We start from the raw sequence: 22,161 nt of genomic DNA, 5'->3' as shown, positions 1-22,161 counted from the left end.
GCCAGCTAGGCACCCCTAATGGTTATTTTTATTTTGTTTTTCAGCATCTAGTATACACCCAATAATAAATATTTATTGAAGAAATGAAGGAATTATGTGGTGCTTGTTTACCAAAAAGGTTTTTTTTTAATGAATATGTATTTAAATATTCTTTCATGGCTTCGAATCATAGCCTTTATGCTGAGGTTAACTAGAAATTCCATGGGTTATTTTGGCTTTATGATTCTATTTTTTTTTTACACTTAGTTAATTTTTGTAATTTTGTAATCCTATTTGGCCGATTATAAACACATTTATCTATGAAATATTGTTTTCCAATTGTAGAACAATTAGAAATTATATACTTTAAAAATGTACCAAGAATGGTAGGACAGACCTTAGTTAAAAGGCTGCTTCTCAAAAAAAAAAAAAAGAAAAAAAAGGCTGCTTCTCCCTCTGCCTGTCTCTGCCTCTCTCTCTGCGTCTCTCATGAATAAATAAAATCTTTTTTAAAAATGCAAATTACCACATAAATAAAGAATCAAAATAGAAAAAGCATATGGTGATCTCAATACATAGTCTTAGCCAATTATGAACAGAAGTTCCTTATTTGACCATGAATAGCAACAAAAAAATCTTATCTAATAATAAAATCCTGAAAACTTCCCTGTTTAACCATGAACAAAAACCAGGATGCCCACCACCACTTCTATTCAACACTTTTATAGACTCCTAGACAGCACAGAAAAGAAAAAGAAAATTTAGGGTTAAATAGGACGAAATAAAGTATTGTGTGCAGATAAAAACTCAAAAGAATATATAGATAATAGCAATGCTAGATTTTAGCAAATTATTGGAAATGATGCCAATATACAAAAATCAATTGTATTTCTATAAACCTACAACAAATGGTTTAAAAAGGCAATGTTCAAAAATATAGTCTTTACAGTAATACACATAAAACCCCCTAACTAGCAATACATGTAACAAGAAGTTGTGGGGGAAATTATAAAACTTTACTGACAAATACTAGGAGTACTGAATGTAAGTGATATTTTTCCATGTTTACAAACTTGAAAACTTAATTTTATACAGATGTCACCTCTCCTGAAATCTATAGGCTCAATGAAATCCCAAGCAAAATTCAATGGCTTTTGAAATAGAAATTGACAAGGTGATTCTAAAGTGTATTCAGTAACCAAAAGGGCCAAAATAACTAAAACCTCTTGAAAAAGAACAAGGTAGGGATGCCTGGGTGGCTCAGCAGTTGAGCATTTGCCTTCAGCTCAGAGCGTGACACCGTGGTCCTGGGATCAGGTCCCACATGGGGCTTCTTGCATGGAGCCTGCTTCTCCCTCTGCCTCTGCCTCTCTGTCTCTCATGAGTAAATAAATAAAATCTTAAAAAAAAAAAAAAACAAACAAAGGAAGATTTGCTCTACCCAATAAAGACTTATAAAACTAATTTTATTTAAGATAATATGATATTTATGCAGGAAGAGAAATCTAGTAACAGGCTGAGGTCAAAAACAGAAACACACATACAGAGACACCTGATTTAAGACAAGTGGCATATCAGAACACAGAGAAAGAACTGCCTTTTCAATAAATGAAGCTAGAACAAATGGAGGGAAAAGGAAATGGATTCCTACTTCTCCCCATAAGCAAAAATCAACTCAAGGCAAACCAAACGTCTAACTGTGAAAAGAAAACCCAGAATCAGAAAAGGGAAAAATTACTAAAACAAGATGGAAAGCACTAACCATAAGAGAAAAATAAATTTGACTATAATCCAGAACTTTTATTTATCAAAAGATACCAAAGATAAAACAAGCCACAGAAAGATATCTTTAACACATAACCAAAAGGACTCAAATCCTAGATAAATAACTTTTACAAATTAAAAAGAAAGATAATCATAAGAACCTTCAAATAACATTGCCCACAACAGTCCCATATAGGAACTAACCTGGAAGTGGTCATTAGCTCAAGCTCCACTTCCTCTCTCATCTCCAGAGGTCAGAGGATGAAACTGAAAGTTCCAATTCTCTAAACATGCCTCAGTCTTTCTGGCGACTAGCTACATCCTGCTATCTAGGGATCCCAAACACTATTAATTTCATTAGCATACAAAAGAAACTGGAAATTCCAAGGGCTTTAGGAGTTGCATGACAGGAACCAGGCACAAAGACCAAATATTTATTTTTTCTTACATCACAGTTCATTCAGTGGAATTCTATATAGTAATACCAATGAACAAACTAGAACTCTAAGAAAAAAACAGCAGGGACGCCTGTATGGCTCAGCGGTTGAGCGCCTGCCTTCCTCCCAGGGTGTGATCCTGGAGACCAGGGATCCAGTCCCGTCAGGCTCCCCGCATGGAGCCTGCTTCTCCCTCTGCCGGTGTGTCTGCCTCTCTTTCTGTGTCTCTCATGAATAAATAAATAAAATCTTAAAAAAAGAAAAAAAGAATATTTACATAATGGTAAAACTGTGAAGAAAAGGAAAGGATTCTCAAAAGTTAGCATGGTGGTTATTCATGGAGGGATAGAGAGATTCCTGATCAAGGATAAGTACATTGGGACTTATGAAATACAATGTTCTGGTTCATAACTTATTGTTTACAAGTCTATTTTTTTAAAAAGATTTTATTTATTTATTCATGAGAGGCAGAGAGAGAGAGAGGGAGACACAGACACAGGCAGAGGGAGAAGCAGGCTCCATGCAGGGAGCCTGATGTGGGACTTCATCCTGGGACTCCAGGATCACACCCTGGGCCGAAGGCAGATGTTCAACTGCTGAGCCATCCAGGCATCCCTACACAAGTCTTTATTTTACAATTACTTGTTAAATAATCATATATGCTTTATGCACTTTTCTGTGGGTTATTTCACAATAAAAAAAGAATCCACTCCCTATGTTTTAAATTTAAATATTTTACATATTTTCATAACTATATTATACATGGGATGTGAAAATTAACAACACCTACAATTAATAGATCTGTGGGTTTTTTTTTAAAATTCACATGTGGCAAATTATATGAACATAAAAAGCTCAACTTTTAAATAATGTCATAAAAATATAAATAAGAGCAATATTGTCCCTTTTCATTTGCCAATATATCAGCTAAATTAAGGACACTGCTCTTACTCATTAATGGATATAGAGAAAGGGTAAGACTGCAAAATAAAACAACAAAAATTATGATTTCTCAGATTTTCACGATCTGTGAATCACCTAATGGGCATTGTACATAACATGACTTATGTAAAAAAAAAAAAATCATTGCATTCTAAAATACAACATTTAAGGGTCACCTGGGTGGCTCAGCCATTGAGCATCTGCCTTCAGCTGGGGGCGTGATCCCGGAGTCCCAAGATTGAGCCCCACATCGAACTTCTGCAGGGACCCTGCCTCTCTCTCTGCCTATGTCTCTGCCTCTCTTTCTGTGTCTCTCATGAATAAACAAATCTTTAAAAAAATAAAATACAACATTTAAAAATACATAGTTCTATCGGCAAGAGATGACTGCACACTATCACCAATGTATGGTATATCCAGCAAATTTATTTTATTTGAATTGGATTAGAAAATCTTAATCCAATTATAGCTTGTCAGGAAGGCAGCCAAAGTTTGATGGTAACTATCAAATAGTTATTGATATGTACATAAAATTTTATAGGCTCCACCTTCAAATATTTCTTGAATCTGAGCACTTTTTCTTTATATTCCTGCTACCATCCTAGACCAGCCATTATCTGTTGCTTGGATTACTGAATAGCTGTCCAATCTGTTTCTGCCAAACTTCCACCCTCCATCCTCAGACCACTCTTAACACTGCAGCCAGAGTGATATTGAAAACCTTAGATCTTCTTACCCCTCCTCTCAGAACTTTCAACAGTTCCCTATCTTACTCAAAGGAAAGGCAAAATCTTTACAACAGTCCACCAGGCACTCTAATACCTGGTCCCCTATTACTTCTCTCCTATAACTCTCTTCTCTGCTACTGTCCAACTACTAGCCTCCTTGTTCCCTCAAGTACATACTTCTCACTCAGAGCCTTTGCTCTTCTGTTCCCTCTGGACTGCTCTTCTTCCCCTGGATAGCTGAATGGCGTGCTCTCACCTTCACATCTTCATTGAGAAGGTGACTTTGGAGTAAAGTCCTCCTTGATAATCAAGTTAAAACTGCAACTTTTCCTAACTCCACTGCCTATGCACTTTACTCACCATCTCCTTAGCATTTACTACAATCCAATGTACTATAGATTTTACATATATATTTTATTGTCTAGCTTTCCCCCTCTAGGCTATAAATTTTATGAAGGTAGGATTTATCTGTTAGGCTCATCCTATATCCTCCCAGCACCTAGAACAACCCTAGAACAAGCAAGCTTTCGTTCAAATGTCTGTTAAACAAATAAATGAAATTTAATCTAATATGCACCAGATTAGGAAGCAATTCTTTATTGTAGAGTGCCTCAAGTATTCTGTAAGATACTTAAAAGTACATAAAAATATCTTACCAAAAATGAGTATTTCTAAACTAAGAAATACCATAGATTTTTAAGCTACTCTTTTAAAAAAAAAAAAAGAAAAAAAGAAAAGATTATTTATTTATTCATGAGAGAGAGAGAGAGAAAGGCACAGAGACCAGGCAGAGGGAGAAGCAGGCTCCATGCAGGGAGCCCAACTCAGGACTTGATCCCGGGTCTCCAGGATCACGCCCCGGGCGGAAGGCTGGGCTAAACCGCTGAGCCACCTGGGCTGCCCTCTAAGCTACTCTTACTGCATCATTTTCATTTAAAGTATTTGGAAGTCATCTTAAATGTGCCAAATTATAAACCATTAACTTCTTTCTTTGAGGGAATAAAATTATGTATTACTCTAAGAATTGCTTTTCAGAGCCACATGGTCCTCCCCGGCAGACCAAAACACATTACTATTTTGAAGTACTTTTGGACAATATAATTCATGTCTGCTTATTGCTTAGAAATATGGGCCCTGGGCTCGACAGAGCAATTTCACTGAAGATGAATCTTGAGGCGTTACCTATGTAAAACTAAAGACCTGAAGTCATGACAATAACTTTCAGGCAACTCCCTGAAAGATGGAGACAGGGCAAAAGAGTTGAAAGAGCTCCCCCTGAAGCATGTGAGCCTACCTGAAGTATAAGGCAGTCACCCTCCAGAGGAGGACTGGCAGGTAAGGAGGGAAAGATCCACCAGAGGCAGTCCAAACTTTTGGCTACCAATAGCTGGAGATGGGGCAGGAGAGCTGAGAAAAAAGCGCTCCAAAGTATTCTAGCCCTTTATGAAAGATAGATGCCCTCCAGAGGCTGGGCTAAGGGCAGCAAGGTAGAGATCTCTGAGACACAGAAAACCAAGAACAAAATAGAGAACAAAGAGACTTTCCAGCAACCTAAAAACAAACAAACAAAAAACTAGCAGCTAGGCTGTAAAACAAATCTCTAGAATCAAATCAGTGTTCAGATCCCAAATACTCCTGAAGAGAAAGTCATCAGTGTCATCCAAAGTACTTCAACCCAGTGGTAAACTGAATCAAATTAAAGTCACAACAAAGTACAGACCCATCTTACTTGCAAATCAGACTTTCTCAACTTAGTGGCCTGCCAGAATAAAAGAAACTTAGGTTGTGCTAATATATAATCAAAGATTATGAGACTAAGAAAATGTGATCCATGGTCAAAGAAACAGTAAAAATAAGCAGATACAGAGATGGCCCAAATGTTGGAATTATCAAAGAGGAACTTTAAAATAATTAGGATGAAAATACTAAATGTAGTACAAAAAATGAAGATGCACGAAGGGAGAGGGTGGCAGTTTCAGCAGAATGACACAAATAACAACAACAACAAAAAAGAATCAAATAGAAATACTAGAAAAATAAATCAGAAATGAAGAATTAGACTGAACAGCATTAGAAAAGATTGGCAAACCTGAAGATGAATCAAGAGGAAACATCCAAACTATGAGGAAAAAAAGAGGGGAGAGAAAACGGCATGTCTGTGGGACAATTTCAAATGGTCTAACATAACTGAAGTCCCAGGAGAGAAAAAAAAAGAATGAAACAGAAAAAATATTTGAAGAATATTTGAAGAACTTTCTGCAAGTGAAGAAAGACATCAACCAAACAAATCTAAGAAGTTTAGTGAAGCCCAAGAAGGATAAAAATATATTAGTGAATGATCACAGAGTAATGTAGATTAAGCAACTACTTGGAAAGAAGTGGCTTCAATTCTTACTGGTAATTGTGGAGTTAGGGTCAAATCAATCTAATATACAGAAAAATACAGGTGTCTTTTTTTTTCTTAAAAAAAAAAAAACAGGTAAGTTTCTATAATGACTAGTAGAATTTAAATCTTTACTCCAAATTTATTTTTTTTTATTTTTATTTTTTTTATTTTTTATTTTACTCCAAATTTAGATATGTTAGATATACACCTGTATTTCTAGTTTAGGGTATGACACAATCAAGCTTTTTTATTTAAACCTAATTTTACTCTGGATTTTTAGTGGAACTTTTTTCTTTTCAGTTGGAATGTTTTCTGATAAAAATAAGCTAAATCACCAAACTCAATTAGCAAAAATCAAAAATATTCTCTCAAAAAATATTCTAAAATCTACATTTATTGATATGAACTTTCTATAATTAAGCACTGTATTTCCAAGAAGGAAAAACACTGTACACTCAATTATTAGGTATGATAGGAAAAAAAAAGGTGTGTAAGAGACATTCATGTGAGCTTTACAACATTCAAAGATCTCCATTTGCTTTGCAGAAAAAAGACATAAGGAAAACCCAAACAGAAACCAGGAGACCAATTAATAAATAACTGAAATAATCTAGAAAACAACTAGAAATGACTTGAACGAGGTTGGCAGCAACGGAAATATGAAGAATGGTTTCCTTTAAACAAGCAAAGACGTTAAGCTTAGACAGTAAAAGAAATGAGGGAAATAACAGTGATGTCATAAAGAATGATTTAATTGGGGGGAGGGGATACTATTTTTAATGGTGTAGTCAAGGAAAAGATGAAATTGGAATGATAACCTGTACATAAGGGGTGAGTCATGGGAAAAGCCAAGAGCCTTCTTAAGCTTCCCAAATTTAAAGATGGATAAGCCTAGCCAGCTCCCACATTCTTTAACCTCCATAACACACTTTATAATTATGCTTTGCCCAAGTACTACAAGCAATTAATAAAGGGCTTGATTCTCCCTGACAGTCATTATATTACCCTCAGCTCTTAGGAAGAATATTCTACAAATAGAATCTTCACATAAAAGATTCTCAACAGGGCATTCATCAAGAATGCATTCTATATCTGCATATCTGTATCATTGTTTGGGAGGGGGCATGGAATGGGAAATACAGTTACAGCAGGAGATTCCTGTTAAAAGATAGTTTACTGACAAAGCAGTTTTCAATTTAACTCAAAATCCCAACAGTAGTACTGCTTTGTCAAGATAATTACTGAACTTTGAACTACTTTATTGTCCATTCATTTAACATGAATCATTAAATATACTCTGACATTACCCCAATTCCAACATGACAAATAACAGTAAGCTTTTGTGCTAAATGTTATGATATATGCCTCCATTTCCAACATAGCTTAAGACAGGAAAACATAAAACTGAATTACAACAGAGAACCCCCAAACAGGGAATAATAATGAAAAACTGACATTATTCTAGAATTTCCCTCCAAAATTCCATAATTTCTATGGCTAAGAAAATCTTGTTTTCAAATGACACTAACTGCATTAAACTGGTAGTTTTACAGAACAGTGATAATAAGGAAAAGAAAATGATGCAGCAACAAGACTTGAGGCTCAAATATCAGAACTCTTTAACTGTGTAATCTTAGGCAAACTACTTAATCTCCCTTTGTCTTAGGTTTTTGGTTTTTTTTTTTTTTTTTTTGTCTTAGTTTTCTTATCTTAAAAGATCGTATTTGTGTTGTCAGGATTAAACCAAATAATAGGGGGATCCCTGGGTGGCTCAGTGGTTTGGCGCCTGCCTTTGGCCCAGGGTGAGATCCTGGAGCCCCGGGATCAAGTCCCAGACTCCAGGTATGGAGCCTGCTTCTCCCTCTGCCTGTGTCTCTGCCCCTCTCTCTCATAAATAAATAAATAAATAAATAAATAAATAAATAAATAAATAAATAAATAAATAAATAAATCTTTAAAAAATAATAAACCAAATAATATATTTATGCCTAGTTTATAACAGGCAGCTAATAATACACATATGTATTACATCTTTCCAAGTATTGGAAATCAGTATACTCATACCATTAAAAAAAAAGGCAGCTTATGGGCAGTCCCAGTGGCTCAGTGGTTTAGCGCTGCCTTCAGTCCAGGGCGTGATCCTGGAGACCTGGGGTCGAGTCCTGCATCGGGCTCCCTGCGTGGAGCCTGCTTCTCCCTCTGCCTGTGTCCCTGCCTCTCTCTCTCTGTGTCTCTCATGAATAAACAAATAAAATCTTTAAAAAAAAAAAAAAAAGACAGCTTACTGGGGCACTTGAGTGGCACAGGCAGTTGAATGTCTGATTCCTGGTTTCAGCTCATGCTGTGATCTCGGGGTCCTAAGATTGAGCCCTATGTTGAGCATGGAGTCTGCTTAAAATTCTCTCTCCCTCTCCCTGTGCCCCTCCTGCTTATGCTCACTCTCTCTCTAAAATAAATAAATCTTAAAAAGAAAAAAAATGTGGCAGCTTGTCACCAATAATCACATGAAAAGATGTTCACTCATTAAGGAAATACACGCCAAAACCACAAATGAGATACCACTTCATTATCTACCAGAATGGCTAAAATTTTAAAAATGGAAAATAAGTGTTGATAAGGATGCAGAGAACTTGAAACCCTAATACTTTGTTGATGGGAATGTAAATTGGTGCAGCCACTTTGGAAACACTTTAGTGTTTCCCCAATAAATTAAACATAGAATTTCCATATGATCCAGCAATTCTACTCCTAGATAAATACATCCAAAAGTGTCTATTAGCATGTACACTAATGCTCATAGCAGTATTCACAATAGCTAAGTTAGCAACAATGCAACTGTCTATCAAAAATGGATACACAAAATGTGGTGTTTCACTGAATCTCAAAAGCATTATGCCAAGTAAAAGTCAGACTCAAAAGGCTGGGGTGCCTGGCTGGTTCAGTCAGAAGAGTGTGTGACTCTTGATCTTGGGGTCGTGAGTTCAAGCCCCACGTTGAGTGTAGATTACTAAATAAAGAAACTAAAAACAAATTTTGGGGGAGGGATGACTTCCTCTGAGTTGCAGATGACCATTTTTTAAAAAGGCTGAATATATACAGGACATTCAGCAAAAGCAAAAAATAAATAGGAATAAAAAATATCAGTTGTTGGGCAGCCTGGGTGGCTCAGGGGTTTAGCGCCGACTTCAGCCCAGGGCATGATCCTGGAGTCCTGGGATCAAGTCCCACGTCTGGCTCCCCACATGGAGCCTGCTTTTCCCTTTGCCTGTGTCTCTGCCCCCCCCCCCTCTCTCTCTCTCTGTGTTTCTCATGAATAAATAAATAAAATCTTTTTTAAAAAGTTAAAAAAATATATCAGTTGTCTACAGGGTAAGTGAAAGGGACTGATTACAAAGGAGAATAAGGATACTTTTTGGAGCAATAGAAATATTCTGTTTCTTAATTGTGGTGGTGGCAGTTAAATGCTGTCACTATCTCTTAATTTCGAAGGTTGCTACCTAAAACAAATGAATTTTACTATAAGTAAATTATACCTCAATAAATCTGATTTTTTTTAAATCTCTAAATAGTTACAGGGTCATGTTATATATTTCAATACAAGTAGAATTCCTATCTGATAAATGTCATGAGATCCAGGCTACATTCTGGAAGCCAAAGACCACCTTTTCCCAACTCAGCACTGTAGTCTAACGTATTTAGCCTAAACTAAAAAGAAAGGTTAGAACAGTTATAAATTATGTTATGAACACATATACAGTGACTTCATAAATCAACCTGGTTATGGATACTCACAGCACTATGGTTTTGTTTATAGATAATAGTTAGGTCTCCTTCAGAGCTTATCTTGGGGGAAAATACATGCTTCCCATAATTCCCTAACTACAAATAAAACATTTGAAAAAATGTTTTCCTGTTTCCTAATTAGAAAGGTATTTTTTCTGTGTCTATCACTTCAACATCCACATTCTTTTCCCACCTCACCAGAAGGCAAAGTATCTGCACTCATTTCCCTCCATTGTCTTCTCTCATTGTCCCTACCCTTTTATCTTGAAAGAGGCTATTGTCTTTGCTTTTCCCCTCTCTCCACAGCCACAGAACTTTATTAGTGTTTTTTTTTTAAAGTAGGTTCCACATCCAACATGGGGATGGAACTCACAACCCCAAAATCAAGAGTCATACACTCTGTCGTCTTATGCCCCCATAACAGAACCTTAATACTTAATGCCTTCCTGGCTCCACTGACATATTTTCAAAAGATAAGTTGCCAATTTCTGTTTTAATAGGAAAAATTTTTTAAATAGCTTGTTTCAACTAAGTTTCCCATACTGCAAATTTTTTAACCAATTTTCTTATCATTGTCTATTCCTTTCTCATACTCAAACTCCTTATCAAATCTATACTCATTTCACTAGCATTACTCTGCTGCTCGTTTACAGTCATGAACTTCTCCTTCAGTCCTCTTTACTCTCCCACTTACGCTCACTTACTTTCTAAATAAATCTTTTTCTTAAAAAGGCAGCTTATCAGCAATAATCACATGAAAAGATGTTCAATACCATTACGCATTAAGGAAATGCAAACCAAAACCACAATGAGATGCCCTACTAGAATGGCTAAAATTTTTTAAATGGAAAATAAGTGTTGATAAGGATGTGTAGAAATTCAAATTAGCCAATTTAATCACACTACATAAGCAACAAGTTCATAGTCTGTGCTAAGATTTCCTAAATTACTCAAATAATATAAAAGTTCTGTCCACTGGCCTGTAAGTTCTTTATTGCAGAGGTCAACTTATTCTCATCTCTTACTTCACCTCAGTCTGTCCTTATCTTTTCAAACAAACCTGCAAATCCTTCCATAAACCTCTATCTTATTTTCTCTAAGTTTTTCCCCCAAGTTGTTCCATATGCATTGAAATAACTGTCCCTGAAACCTCATCCCCTTCTTCCTACATTAACAGCTTAAGATCTAAACTCTTTATTGAAGGGGCACCCGGCTGGCACAGTGGGGAAAAGCATGCAACTCTTGGTTATCTTACGCTGGATGTAAAGAATTGAAAAAAAAAAAAAAGATAAATATTGTTAAGCCAATAATTGCTTTCGAATCTATTAAAATCAAGAGTGTTTAAAAATCCCATATGCAGTCAGCCAGTGTGGATGGAACAGGGAAGCAAAACAAGAGGCTTGAACCCCACCATATCAGGGCTCAAAACCTGGTTCTGCCATTCACTAACTGTAGTCATGATCCAGCTACTTAGTCTTCCTGAGACTAGAATTCTTCATCTGGAAAGTGAGGACCATAAACCTATTTAAAAGAAGAAGGAAAGGGGATCCCTGGGTGGCGCAGCAGTTCGGCGCCTGCCTTTGGCCCAGGGCGCGATCCTGGAGACCCGGGATCAAATCCCACATCGGGCTCCCGGTGCATGGAGCCTGCTTCTCCCTCTGCCTATGTCTCTGCCTCTCTCTCTCTCTCTGTGACTATCATAAATAAATAATAAAAAAAAAAAAAAAAAGAAGAAGGAAAAAAAAAATCGCACTCGCTTTTGTACCCAAATAGCTAAATTAAAAATTTTAAGAACCCCAAAATGCAGTTTAAAATTGTATAAACCTCCTTGTTAACTGCCTAAATTATCAATGTGCATGCTCCATCAGTTATAAATAACAGATTGTAGACAAAAAGGCCACAACACATATATAAATGCACCGAGTTACCAAAACTGTGACTCCAGCAGAGAACAGGAAAAACAAATTTTCTTCTAGTCTCAAACTTAACCCTGTGAACAACCTGAAAGATATCCCATAACAATATCATTCCCAAGTATGACCATAATTCCAATAAAAGATTCAGTATGACTGTTATCAAAATGATGAGAAATTACAAATTACTGGTAATATATTTCTTACAGGAGTTGCTTTTCCTTTTTAAGCAGGAATCCACCATAGGAAAGCAGAGCTTTTATACTGCCTATCTGCATTGTTCCATATGTTAGCTACTAACCACAAGCAGCTACTGAGTGCTTGAAATGTGGCTAGTCCAAAGTGCGATGTTTTAAGTGTAAGATGGACATCAGATTTCAAAGACTTATCAAAAAAAAAAAAAAAGTAAAATATCTTAACATATGTGGTTCTCATTTAGTATTTCTACTGGACAGCATTTAGATATAAACTCTCAAATAAAAAAAATGGATACCAGAGTAAGCCTCTTGCTTAGTGTCTCACTGCTTGGTAGTATCACAACAAGGTCTGGAACCTCTGTCATCTTTTTTTCTTTTTTTTTTTAAGATTCTATTTATTCATTTGAGAGAAAGTGAGAGGGAGTACCAGTGAAGGGGAGGGGTACAGGGGGAAACAGATTCCCCCCTACGTGGGGAGCCCGACACAGGGTTCTACCCCAGGATCCTGCCTTAAGCCAAAGGCAGATGCAGAACTGACTGAGCCACCCAGGTGCCCCAGAACTTGATCACCTTTATTCCACTCTCATTAAGGAAGAAATTAATCCTTTAAGACTCAACTTGAGCATCACCCTTCCTCAGATCCACTCATTCCCCTTCTCCAGCCCATGTGATCACATTCTTTTCAATACTTTGGAACTACTGCTGCCCTTATAACCATACTGTCATAATCTGTGTGTCTCATTTTTTTCTATCCCTCAAACCACTGTAGTGCCAGGCATCCTTGCAGGCCCTCTGAAAACAAAATCTTTCAGAAGGTTAATGCTTAGCCCTCCTACAACAAATCAAATGTACTGAAACATTCACCTTTATCATTTACCTGCATTAACATGGCAAATATAATAAAATGGATAATTTACATTATCAAAGTAAGTAACAAGTTACAAAGCATTGAAAAAAAAAAAAGAAAAAAAGTCCTTTGCACTGCTGCTCTGAATAGTTTGGTCTGATGCTCTGATAAGAACTCTGAACTCTTGAGAAATTCAACACCCTTGTTAGGTGTTAAGTTCACTTATTCAATGTGCTTACAAGTGCAAAAACATTGTGCTAGATTAAAGAAAGATTCCTGGACATGGAACTGATGTAACAATCTTCAACTGAAAATTTTAGAACCGTTCATGGCAGAAGGGAGAAACAGAATCAAATGCTTAATACACAGCTAATTATCTAAACTTCTAGTTACTAACTCCTGTAAGTGCAGTCGCGAAAACTTTTATGTTCCATGAAACAGGAAAGGTTGTGAAACCTATGGATGAAAACATTAAAATACATTGCTTGCCAAGAAACAATGCAAGCAACATGCATACAAAACAGATTTTTGTAAGAAAAAAAAATGCTTCAGAATCTTTAAATTCAGGCAAAATTGGGTGGGGGTGGGGTGGGAGTGACTGGGTGACGGGCACTGAGGGGGGCACTTGATGGGATGAGCACTGGGTGTTATTCTATATGTTGGCAAATTGAACACCAATAAAAAATAAATAAAAAAATAAATTCAGGCAAAATTACTTGTAGAAGTAGTTATATATATATATATGCTTGATATCTACATATCTACTTTTGAATTAATTTGAGCTAAATAACAAAATCTCTCTATTCTCAGTCATAATGCTTTTCGGTATTCAAAAAATGGTCTTAATATGAAACAAGCAACTATCTTCAACTGCATAGACCTCAGTTAGAGCACTTCAGTCTAATTTGCCGTGGTGAATAAGAGTAGGTACTAACACCGAGTGTGGCACAACGCTCAAAGGAGTCTCCTGTGGAGACTTAATCACAAGCCAAGGAGGCAAAGGTACAAAGTCTCTTCTGGAATCAGTGTTCTGGACCTCCAAACAGGCTTCCCCCGTCTATACTAATGTCTGCGGCTCTTCTGATACCTTTCTTTTTTCTGCCTCTCTTATAATCTGTGGCTTTGACACAACATATTAAACAATTTTCCCAGCAGAGCTTTTGGGTGGTCCGACACCCACCTGGAACAATTTCAGGGTACCTCTTTAATAGGTAATGTTGTTGGGCAGCCCGGGTGGCTCAGCGGTTTAGCGCCGCCTTCAGCCCAGGGCCTGACCCTGGAGACCCGGGATCGAGTCCCACGTCGGGCTCCCTGCATGGAGCCTGCCTCTCCCTCTCTGTGTGTCTCTCATGAATAAATAAACAAAATCTTTAAAAATAATAATAATAAGTAATGTTGTTCAAAGATGAAGACCTCCTTCCCCACAGCACCCACTGTCCAGATTAACACAAGGGAAGGAACTACTTACTCTTCCACATGCTTTATCCCCACACTTTCTTCCTCCCTTAGTTTTCTTCCTCATTTCCCTCGTGAAGCCCTGCTCCCCGCCCCACCCCCCCGAAGAAATTTCCACAACTAGAGAATCTCCTTTTTAAAGCCAAACCATTTAGTGAGGAAAAAGAAGTATGTGCTTTTTTTTTTTTTTTCTCCCCTTCTTCGATTTTGTATTGTTCCTCCGTCACTCAGGAAGAGTGAAGCAAATATTTTTCATCTGACCGCACTCCCGGAAAGATGATGCACTAAACACACACTTAAATAATACTATTCTCCCGAAGCAAGTGGATTCGCGGCAAAAAAAAAAAAAAAAAAAAAAGGCAGCAAATGGGAAGAAGTGTGAAGAAGAAAAACAAACAGAAAACAAAATAAAAAAACAAAAAGACATTATCCCCAAAGCTGGAGATGGGACAAGGAGGTGGAGGGGGTGCGGGGAGACGACCCAGACGTGCCACACACTTCGCCAGAAGCGAACGATTCAACAAGAGGGCAGGACCGGCCTCAGGGACTCCGACCCGGTACCGAAGGACAAGGGGGGGCTCTGCCCTCCGCCTGCGGGCGAAAGTAACTCCCAGGGGCCCCGCCAAGAGGGGCCTAAGGGGGGCGCGGGCCCCTCGCCCCTCAGGCGGGGCGGCCGGACACGGCCTGGGTGGAAGCAAGGCCCGGGGGAGGTGAGTCGGGCTGAGGCGACGCCAAGAGTACCAGAGAGAGGGTCAGAGGCGGGCGCCCGGGACTGGGGGCCGCGGCAGGGGACCCTCCCATCCTGGGCGCCCCCGGGCCCCTCGCGGCCCCTGCACAGCGGGGCCCCAGGCACCGGCCCTCGTTGCACCTACCGCTCCTCACCTCACGGCGCCCGAGCCTCTGCCTCCACCACAACCCGAGCCGCCGCAGCAGCCGCGGTCCGAGCCATTTCCCTCCCGGCCGCCTCAGCCGCCGCCAAGAGCCTCGGCGGACTCCGCGGCCAGCCAAGCACAGCACGTCACTTCCGGCCAGGGAAGCCCCGCCTTCCGCGCCCAGGCTTCGGCGGGATTGGCTGGCGCCGACGGCCTACCTGAGGTGGTGGGCGGGGCCCGGGCGCGTCCCGCGAGGCTGGAGCTGGGGCGGTGGGGGCCGGGCTGCGGCTTCCCCTGGGAAATGCCGAGTCGGCTCGGGACGTCTCTCCCGGCAGCACCAGCCCGCGGCGGGGATGGGGGATGGTGAGGAAGGGACGGGGGGCGGGGGATGTACCTCCTGGGACCCCAGCCGGCCACTGTCCGGCCCGGCGTCCGCCAACCAGCGAAGTACTCTTGTTCCCGTGCCCTCTCCAGGGACCTCAGCAAGTCTGCTCCAGCCTGGCCGTGGTTCCCGGATTCCTGGTTTGGGCCCCAGGCCGCGGTGAGGTTAGTTTGCGGCTGGAAAACTTGAAAGGCACAGGCAAGATACGGAGTCCTGCACGCCGAGCTGCACTTAGCGGCGGCTCACGGTGGATCAGGTGCTGCGGAGCGTCTAATTAGCAGCCCGTCACGTGGACTGCGTGAAGCTCCTTCACTCGGGTGTCTCACGTAGTGCTCAGCGGTCAGGTAAGGAAGATGGCCCGATGACAGCCCCCGGCTAGGCGGAGACGGCTCCTGTCTGCGCCACAGAGGGTCTTCACGAGGCAATCTCCAGAATACCTGCCTCCCGACAAGTGACTGGGATTACGCTGGTAAAGGTTAGCCCTTAAATATCCGATTTAAGAATTACATAACCATGTCGAGCAGATAGGAAAATTCTCCCCATTTCACAGATGGTGACGCCGGGAGCAGGATTCAAACTCCAATTCTGACTCCACAATCTGTAGCATTCTCCAGCTTTTTGTATTTTTATTTTTATTTGTTTTGCATTTACCATTTTTATTTCGCTGTGCAGAAACATACATTTACCCTGCTCTGTGTGATGCAGTTGACAGTGTAATGGAGAATATATCTTTTTGAAGCCTGAACACTGAATAGTTTAATTACAGTGGAAATTCTGTACAATTTAAGGCTTGGCTCTGAACTCGATTGTAAATATGGACCAGATTCGAAATAAAACTTTTTTTTTTCAAGTAAAACACTTTTTTTTAATTTTTCAAGTAAAAGAAGAAAAATCAACTTAACACAAGGAGAAAAGAAGAAAACAAAGCAACAGAAGCCCAACAGATTTTTCTGGAGTGACATTTCATAATATTGTAAGCTAACAAAAACAGGTTTCTTCCCCCCCAAACAATGATGATTTACATATTTAGGACTTGTTAGGGAACTCTTGGAAGCTTTCCATGTTGGACGCAGACCAAAGCAAACAAGGAAAAAAATCACATTAATATGTCCCTTAAACAGTGAGAGAAGGGGACACACTCCTTCCAAAGGCTTACAATCTAATGTGGTAGACTGACTTGGGCTGCAGTTCTCAGTAAAACAACAACCACAACAACAACGACAACTTTTTTTTTTTAAGTTGTGAGAAGACTAAGTAGAAACTTCCTTTCAACAAATAATGGGAAAGAAATCTTTTTTCTCTCTTCTCTCTTCCCCATTCCCCCCCCCCCTTTTTTTTTTTTTGGTAGAGTGGATGTGAAGTGGATGAAGCCCCTCTAATTACTCTAATAAACATGCCTACAACTCCCCGGAGATGAGACTGGATGGAGTTCTGAGTCTATGGAAGGAACTGCTCAAGGAAGCAACTGCACTCCTTGAGGTGGCTACTGACTCTTGTCCACCCACCTTTCCTACTCCAAGCTTTCCATCCCTTCCTCCCCTCCCCACCCCCACTTCCAGGCCAACTTTACACACCCTAGAAGAATGTCCCTTAGGAATCTGTTTAGTTCCACAGCATTGTTCTGCTTTATCTTCTCATCAAAGGAGGAATTTGTAGAATTGGCAGCTCTTACCCAAGATTAAAGGGGGAGGGGAAAACGATTTATCTCAGCTGGTTTCCTTGCTTCTGCTCCAGAACTGAGTGTGCCTTCAGAAAGAAGGAAGAGGCCTTGACAGAACACTGTGTCTTGAGGGAAGATTAACTATTTGACTTTTTTTCAATCTTTTTTGTATTTTTTCTTATGAGAAATATTCTTTCTCCGTCCCAGCAGCAGAGAGCCCTTGCTTGGGTGAATTTCTTGTTGTAATTCTAACTTCATTATTTTATTATGCCTCTAAATGGCCTATATTTAGTAGGCTCTGATTGACCAGAAGGGTTCCAATAAGAAGAGAAAGAAAGGGAGTTTGATAGTTTTCCAGATACTAAAAAACCAGCATTCACAAATTGCCTCGTGTCAAGAATCAGAGTACCCCTCCCTTAGCAGCTCATCTCTCTGGCAACGGGTGTATGAAGATGGATGTGTCAGCAATAGAAACACAAATTTCCAGGACAAACTGGTGCTGCTCTCATTTGGAACCAAAAGAGAACATAGCTGGCAGCCATTTCTCACTCTCCTACTAGCTTCAATATTAAGATTTGAAGGTAGAGAAAAGAATTGAGGAGGAGGCATTATATTTTTAAGTGTTCCAATCCTAACCTCCCACAGAGAACAGCACCACAAATATTCCCAAACTTCTAGTACCCAATGAGAATTGGGCAACCTTGTTTTACCACAGGTTAAAAAAGAGAGAATGATATTTAGAGCATTTGCTAAGGTCAGGCCCTCTTAGTGTTTTACAAGTCATTGAGTTCCTCTAACAACCTCAAACAGAAGTGCCATTATTCTATCCTCATTTTGTAGCTAAGAAATTGAAGAACAGAGAGGATAACGAATTTGCCCATAGTCGCACAGATACTAAATGGTATAACTGGGATCCAAACTCAGGTCTAACTAACCCATCCTTTATTACCTTCACACTGCTCCCCAAAAGCCCATGCAGAGTTTAACAGCAATAAAATAGTGACTAAAGGCCATTTATCAGTAAACCTAGTCTTCACTTTCCTTTTCCAATGCTGAATCCCCAACTCTGCTGGGTCCTATACCACACAATGTAAAACCTATAGTTTCTACTTCTTAGAGATGACTATCTAAGGCAGATAACACTGTCATAAATGACATTAAGAACATTAAATGTTTAAAAAAAAACATTAAATGTTTAATAGCCAAACTGTATAAAGAGTCTAAATGTCCATCAATTGATGAATGGACAAAGATGTGGTTGATAGATAGATAATGGAATACTACTCAGCCAACAAAACAACTGAAATCTTGCCATTTGCAAGGACATGGATAGAGCTAGAGTGTATAATGCTAAGTGAAATAAGTCAGAGAAAAAGACAAATACCATATGACTTTACTCACATGTGGAATTTAAAAAACAATATATGTTGGCAAATTGAATTTAAATTAAAAAAAAAGATGAATATACAGGATGGGGGGGTGGGGGAAAAGAGAGGAAAACAAATCATGAGACGCCTAACAGAACTGAGGGTTGATGGAAGGAGGTAGGTGGGGGATGGGCTAGATGGGGGATGGGTATTAAGAAGGGCACTTGTGATGATGAGCACTGGGTGTTACATGTAAATAAGGAACCACTGAACTCTTCATCTGAAACCAATATTGAACTGTGTTTAACTAGAATTTAAATTTTTTAAAAAAACAAATGGGTAGATAATGAAAGGATGTGAAGTTTGTAGAAGGAATAGGAAATGTTTGCCTTGTGATTCAGACAAAAAAAAAAGTATTGAGTCCCTGTTTTCAATATATCAGGCACTATTCTCTGTGCTAGGATATAGTAGAGAACAAGATGAGGTGTCCCTGCCCTCACAGAGCTTAGAGTCCAAATCCAACAGGGGAGACAAACATTAAACCCCTAATTAATTATTTATCTAAATTGTGGTAAGTGGTGTGAAGGAAAATCACAGGCTTCTTTGCTTTATAATGGAAGGCAGAAAGACCTTCCCTGGGAAGTGGCATTGAGCTGAGACCTAAAGGATGAATAGAAATGAGTGAGGATGCAGTAGAAATGAGTGAGGATGCAGTAGAAAGCATCCAAGGCAGAGGGACAGTGTGTGCAAAGACACTGAAGGAGGAAGGAGCATAGTTCAGCTAAGGAACTGAGAGGCCAGTGTTGCTGTTGTACTGGGAATAAGAGGGAAGTGGCTTTAGATTTGGTAGTGAGGCAAGCAGATCATGCCATGTCTAGGAGACTATATTAAAAACTTACGTCTTTATCTTAAAAATGAGGAGAAGGGGTTTCAGTTCTCAAATGATCCAAGTTGCATCTTAAAAAGATTTCTTAGGGTTGGATAGAGCATATATCTGAGCAAGGCTACAGAGGATTTAGACAGCCCAGTTTGAAGGTTATTGCAACAATCTAGGGAAGTGATGATGGTGGCTTGAACTTTGCGTAAGACAGTAAATATAAAGCTGAGCCAGGGCTTTTGTCCTTGGAGACAGTCAAGTAGAGGAGAGAGATTTAGAAGCAAGTATGATGTAGTGAGCATTATTAGAGATATATGTAAGTAATTTTGGAAGTTTGAAAGCTTGGGAAAGAAGAGGGGAGGATGGAAAGTAACTAGTTATCTATTGCTGCATATCAAGTTACCCCAAAACTCAGTAGCTTAAAGCAACAAAAATTAACTCACAGTTTCTTTGGTCAGGAATCCAGGTATGGCTTAGGTGATTCTTCCTCAAAGTTTCTGATCAAGTTACAGTCAAGCTATCAGCTGCCAGTCTCATTTAAAGGCTTGAATGAAAAGATTCAGATGCAATGAAACGTCGGGACACCTGCACCCCGATGTTTCTATCAGCAATGGCCACAATAGCCAAACTGTGGAAGGAGCCTCGGTGTCCATCGAAAGATGAATGGATAAAGAAGCTGTGGTTTATGTATACAATGGAATATTACTCAGCAATTAGAAACGACAAATACCCACCATTTGCTTCAACGTGGATGGAACTGGAGGGTATTATGCTGAGTGAAATAAGTCAATCGGAGAAGGACAAACAGTGTATGTTCTCATTCATTTGGGGAATATGAATAATAGTGAAAGGGAATATAAAGGAAGGGAGGGATCCCTGGGTGGCGCAGCGGTTTGGCGCCTGCCTTTGGCCCGGGGCGCGATCCTGGAGACCCCGGATCGAATCCCACATCGGGCTCCCGGTGCATGGAGCCTGCTTCTCCCTCTGCCTGTGTCTCTCTGCCTCTCTCTCTCTCTCTGTGACTATCATAAATAAATAAAAATTAAAAAAAAAAATAAAGGAAGGGAAAAGAAATGTTGGGAAATATCAGGAAGGGAGACAGAACATAAAGACTCCTAACTCGAGGAAATGAACTAGGGGTGGTGGAAGGGGAGGAGGGCGGGTGTTGGAGGGGAATGGGTGACGGGCACTGAGGTGGACACTTGACGGGATGAGCACTGGGTGTTTTTCTGTATGTTGGTAAATTGAACACCAATAAAAGTTAATTAAAAAAAACAAAAAAATAAATAAAGGCTTGAATGAAGAGAGATCCACTTCCATTTTTACTTACGTAGTTATTAGAAGGTCTTAATCTCTTGAAACATAGGTCTTTTCACAGGGCTACCTCACAACATGGCAGCTGGCTTCTCCAACATGAATAACCAAGAAAGAGCAAGAGCGTACAAGATTGTGTGAGAGAAAACATCCTGAACAGAAGCCATGGTCTCTAACCTAATCTTCAAAGTGAGGTCCCATCACTTCTGCCATTCTCCATTCATTAGAAAAGAGTCAATAAGTCTTCATGAAGCGGGGAATATGCAAAAGTGAGGCATATACAAAGACTTGAATACTAGGAGGTGGGGGGTTACTGGGAGCCATCCTAGGAGCTGACTACTATAGCAGGTTTCCCAGAAGAGGTAACACTTGAAGTGGTTATATTGGAGTTTCCCAGGGGGCATCTCAGGAGAAAGGACATTAAAAAAAGGGTATGTGAAATATACTGCGGTATCTTTCTATAAATTTACTTCTATGATTGCTACCAATATGCTTGCATCTTTGTGGAAAAAAAGATATATAGGGATATTCATTGAAGTGTTATCATATTAGTTTGCTAGGGCTGCCGTAACAAAGTACCACAAACTGAGCAGCTTAAACAATAAATTTATTGTCTCACAGTACTGGAGGCTGGAAGTCTGAGATCAACATGTAGGCATAAGGGAAGTATCTGTTCTAGGCCCTCTCCTCAGCTTATAGGTGGCTGTTTTCTCCCTGTGTCTTCTTATCTTTCCTCTTAAAAATATCCTGTCCAATTTTACTCTTCTCACAAGGATGCCAGTCAGATTGTATTAAGTCCCACCCTATGGGATCCCTAGGTGTCTTAGCAGCTTAGCGCCTGCCTGCAGCCCAGGGCATGATCCTGGAGTCCCGGGATTGAGTCCCACATCAGGCTCCCTGCATGGAGCCTACTTCTCCCTCTGCCTGTGTCTCTGCCCTCTCTCTCTCTCTCTCTGTGTCTCTCTTGAATAAATAAAATCTTAAAAAAAAAAAAGTCCCAACCTAAAGGACTTCATTTGAACTTGATCATAAGGAACCAATCTCTAAATAAGGTTGTATTAGGAGATATTAAGGGTTCGGATTTCAACATACGAATTTTGGAGAAGATAACACAATTCAACCCATGATAATTACATATCAGGAAAAGAGTAAAAGCAACCTAAATTTCCAACAATAGGGAATGGGTTAAATAGGCTATGGTATGTCATGAAATGGAAAGTGGAATACTATGCAGCAATTAAAAAGATGGACTAGGGAT

The 22,161-nt window shown here is 39.6% G+C and overlaps 1 protein-coding gene and 1 long non-coding RNA gene across 4 annotated transcripts in view; one reads left to right on the top strand and one right to left on the bottom strand.

The window, feature by feature from the left end:
- PIK3C2A (phosphatidylinositol-4-phosphate 3-kinase catalytic subunit type 2 alpha) overlaps window positions 1-15,957 on the bottom strand; it is a 115,432-nt gene extending 99,475 nt beyond the window's left edge. Inside the window, exon 1 of one of the 3 annotated variants that reach the window (XM_026008186.2) lies at window positions 15,698-15,957. The gene's annotated coding sequence lies outside the window, so the exon portion shown is untranslated. Of the gene's footprint in view, window positions 1-15,303; window positions 15,486-15,697 lie in introns of those variants that run through there. The other 2 variants (XM_026008183.2, XM_026008185.2) reach the window with 2 other exon arrangements.
- Window positions 15,543-20,892, top strand: LOC140594398 (uncharacterized). Its single transcript, XR_011995084.1, has 2 exons — window positions 15,543-15,666; window positions 15,778-20,892. It is a non-coding gene; the product is annotated as an uncharacterized lncRNA (long non-coding RNA).
- The last annotated feature ends 1,269 nt before the right edge of the window (window positions 20,893-22,161 follow it).

The sequence above is a fragment of the Vulpes vulpes genome, chromosome 11 (genome assembly GCF_048418805.1).
Source record: "Vulpes vulpes isolate BD-2025 chromosome 11, VulVul3, whole genome shotgun sequence".
Taxonomy (NCBI): Eukaryota; Metazoa; Chordata; class Mammalia; order Carnivora; family Canidae; genus Vulpes; species Vulpes vulpes.
The sequence above is the reverse complement of the archived record's forward strand: the minus strand, read 5'-3'. Positions and strand labels throughout refer to the sequence as shown.